The sequence below is a fragment of the Zea mays genome, chromosome 6 (genome assembly GCF_902167145.1).
Source record: "Zea mays cultivar B73 chromosome 6, Zm-B73-REFERENCE-NAM-5.0, whole genome shotgun sequence".
NCBI lineage: Eukaryota > Viridiplantae > Streptophyta > Magnoliopsida > Poales > Poaceae > Zea > Zea mays.
In genome coordinates this window covers 39,309,294-39,313,613 of record NC_050101.1, presented here as the reverse complement: position 1 = coordinate 39,313,613, position 4,320 = coordinate 39,309,294, and positions in this window count along the sequence as shown.

Here is a 4,320-nt window from a genome sequence, read left to right as displayed (position 1 = left end):
ACCCAGCTTGCTCACCAGGTCGCGGCAAGTGGTGCCGACGAGGAACGCACCAATGATATCTGAGTCGGTGATGTTGGGCAGCTCGGTGCGCTGCTTCGAAAATCGCCAGATGTAGTCCCGCAGGGATTCTCCTGGCTGCTGGCGGCAGCTTCGGAGATCCCGGGAGTTCCTAGGGCGCACGTATGTGCCATGAAAGTTGCCAGCCAAGGCTTTGACCAGGTCGTCCCAGTTGGAGATCTGCGCAGGAGGCAGATGCTCCAGCCAGGCTCGGGCGGCGTCGGAGAGGAACTGGGGGAGGTTGCAGATGATGAGGTTGTCATCGTCCGTTCCACCCAGCTGGCAGGCCAGCCGGTAGTCCGCGAGCCACAGTTCTGGCCTTGTTTCCCCTGAGTACTTGGCGATGGTAGTCGGGGCTCGGAACCGGGTCGGGAACGGCACCCGTCGTATGGCCCGGCTGAAAGCTTGCGGACCGGGTGGTTCGGGCGAGGGGCTCCGATCCTCCCCGCTGTCGTAGCGTCCCCCACGCCTGGGGTGGTAGCCTCGGCGCACCTTCTCGTCGAGGTGGGCTCCACGGTCGCGGCGGTGGTGCTCGTTGCCGAGGCGACTCGGGGCTGCAGGCGTTGCGTCCCGTGTGCGCCCGGTGTGGACCGAGGCTTCCCGCATGAATCGGGAAGTCGCGGCGCGATGCTCCGGGGGTACCCTTGCCTTTGGGAGGCAGAGCTTTCGGCCCGTCGGACCGCGGCATCCTCCAAGAGATTCTTGAGTTCTCCCTCGATACACCACCCCTCGGTGGTGGATGGCTCCGGCATCGCTCGGAGTAGTATTGCTGCTGCGGCCAGCTTCTGGCCGACCCCACTGAAAGCCGGGGGCAGCCTTGCCCTGGCATCGTCAGCGATGCGGTGCTGGACGTCCTGGGCCAGATGACGCGCTTCTCTGGCTGGTGCTCGGCCTGCCCACTCCTGCCCGATGTTCTGCCGGAGTTGCACAAGTTGTCCTGCTTCCTCGTCGAGCTTGGCCTGCATCTCATGGATTTGCTCGAGCTGCGTGTCCTGACCTCCCGCAGGGACTGGGACCACAGCTAGCTCCCGAAGGATGTCAACGCGAGGCACAGGCCTAGGGGTATCGTCGTCCTCCAGCATACCAAGGTGGTTGCCTTCGTCGAGACCCCCTAGATCGACGTGGAAACATTCATGACTTGGGCCACAGTCCTCGTCGTCAAGGCTGTGGCCACCATCGGAGTAATCGGAGAGGCAGTAGTCACATGCGATCATGAAGTCTCGCATGGCACTGGGGTTACCGAGCCTGGAAAAATCCCAACCAGAGTCGGGCTCGTCATCTTCCCCGGAACCCGGGGGCCCGTAGGTCGAGACGGCTGTCAGTCGGTCCCAGGTTGACCACATATGGTACCCCGGAAGGTTAGGATATGCCTTTATGAAAGCGTCCACTGAAGCGGGGTCGCTTTGTGGATCGAAGCTGAATCTAAAAGGCACAGGGTGGAAAACGGACGATACCTCTTGATCGACGGATGGTGACGAAGTCACGTCGGGGACGGACTGCACCGTTATCTCGGGTACGAGGCTAACGCTCAGCAAGTCCTTCGCGAGCGTGCTGGCATCATCCATCCGCTTGGGGTTGGCGTGTTGCGGGGAAACGACGCTCGTCTTCGTCTCAGACGCGAGGTCAACGCCTGACATGTCCCCCGCTGGGGCGCTGGCGTCGTCGACTCGCTCGACAGCCAACGAGGTGCCGCATCCTGCTTGGCCATGGTTGCCCCGCCTCCTTCTCCTGCGGCGAGGAAGGTGACGGGACAGGCCCGGATGCTGCTCTTCCGCCATGGGGGGAAGACGTTGCCGAGTCCGCCACCGCCGGGCGGGTCGACGACCGTCGTTGTCGTTGTCGCGCGGCAGAGGAAGGAGTACCATGTCGTAGCTGCCGTCGAGGGACATGAACTCGAGACTCCTGAAACGGAGCAGTGTCCTGGGCTGGAGAGGTTGCTGGAGACTACCCATCTGGAGCTTGACGGGAAGCTGTTCGTCAACACACAGCAGGCCCCTACCCGGCGTGCCAACTGTTGGCGTTTCGATCCCGGGGGGTCCCTGGACCGACGAGTAAATTGTCGCTGCGTGTCCCAGCCCAGATGGGTCGGCGCGAGATGGAACACAACGGGGAAAAAGGGAACCATGGCTCGTGTTATCCTGCGCCCAGGGCGGATGCGCTTGCAGTAGGGGCTTACAAGCGTTCGCAAGAGAGGGAGAGAGCCTGCTCGTCAGCCCGTCCTCCCATGCGGCCACCTTCTCGTACGAGGGCCCTGGACCTTCCTTTTATAGATGTAAGGAGAGGGCCCAGGTGTACAATGGGTGTGTAGCAGACTAGCAGTATGCTAACGTGTCCGACAGAGAGGAGCCAGAGCCCTATGTACATGCCGATGTGGCTGTCGGAGATGTGTTAGTGCCCTGTGCTTGTGATGTCGTGGCCGTCGGAGGAGCGCTTGAGCCATGTAGAAGCACAGCTGTCGGGGCTATTGGGACCTTGCTGACGTCTCCTTGCTTCCGTAGGGGGCTGAGAACCGCTGTCGTCATGGGAGCACGCAGGGTGCCATCATTACTTGTTTATCGGGGCGAGCCAATGGGACGTCGGTCTTGTTCCCCGTAGCCTGAGCTAGTTAGGGGTAGGGTAATGATGTACCCCCCTGTAGCGTGGTCGGTCCGAGGCCAAGGTCGGGCGAGGCGGTGACTCCTCCGAGGTCGAGGTTGAGTCCGAGCCCTGGGGTCGGGCGAGGCGGAGACCATCTTTCGAGGTCGAGGTTGAGTCCGAGCCCTGGGGTCGGGCGAGGCGGAGACCGTCTTCCGAGGTCGAGGTTGAGTCCGAGCCCTGGGGTCGGGCGTGGTGGAGACCATCTTCCGAGGTCGAGGTTGAGTCCGAGCCCTGGGGTCGAGCGAGGCGGAGACCATCTTCTGAGGTCAAGGTTGAGTCCGAGCCCTAGGGTCGGGCGAGGCGGGGGCCGAGCCCTGGGGTCGGGCGAGGCGGAGCTTCCTATGGCGCCTGAGGCTGGGCTCGGCTGCTGTCAGCCTCACCCTGGTGGGTGGCACAACAGTCGGAGTAGGGCAGGCGGCACTGTTTTCCTGTCAGGTCAGTCAGTGGAGGGGCGAAGTGACTGCGGTCACTTCGGCCCTGCCGACTGAGGAACGCGCGTCAGGATAAGGTGTTAGGCGATCCTTGCATTGAATGCTCCTGCGATACCGTCGGTTGGCGAGGCGATCTGGCCAAGGTTGCTTCACTGCAAAGCCTGCCCGAGCTGGGCCTCGGGCGAGTCGAAGGTGTGCCCGTTGCTTGAGGAGGCCCTCAGGCGAGGCGTGAATCCACCTGGGTCTACTGTCCATGCCCGAGGCTGGGCTCGGGCGAGGCGAGATCGTGTCCCTTGAGTGGACAGAGCTTTGACCTATATTGCGCCCATCAGGCCTTTGCAACTTGTGCTGATGGTGGTTACCAGCCGAGTTTAGGAGTCTTGGGGGTACCCCTAATTATGGTCCCCGACAGTAAGATCGGGGATTTGATTCATACCAGCCGTGTAGCACGTGAATTTTACGCGGCATTTAATGCCGCGACTTTGACGGAAACGATTGGGGGGGCCTTAGGCGAGGCTTCCCCTAATTAAAATAATTTGTTGGCCAAGGCCAAGTACAAATATGCAGTCCACTTGCCTACCGGCCCATCATATAGCCATTAAGGTTGTCTCCAACAAGGGGGCAAGTTCTGTTCGGTAAGTTTAGCGGATACAGACGTTCAGTGTGCCTCCAACAATAACTGATAAATGACACTCTAAATTTTACTGTTTGCCTTCCATCCTCTAAATGTGGCGGACTCTATGCGTTCGCTACACATTGGCCGTTGGTGAATCCTGCGCCGATGCGGAGGTTTCCATCTCCATTCGTATGGCAACCATTTCCCCTGCGCCGCTAGAACGCTCGTGACAAGCTTTGTCGGTGCTAGACGCGAAGCTAGGCACTAGGCTACCAGAGTCGAGCTGGTCCGAGGGAAGGCCGCTTGCATCGGCTGGTTTCCCTACACGAAGCAGCAACCAGCCGGTGACGTCGGGTTCGTCCACCTTCGATTCGGTCATCTATCCCACCATTGTCCTCCTCCAATTATGAGCATATGCAAGAATCGTCCTCCTTCCCCTTTTTAGTTCGATTAGTCTATGTCCCCTCTATGTTTTCTTGTTCGATGAAGCCTAATTGCATAAGATCCAAGTATATCATACACTATTTGGTTAAATAGTTTGAATGTTTGCTACCTTCTCAGGAAATTACATGCACCACT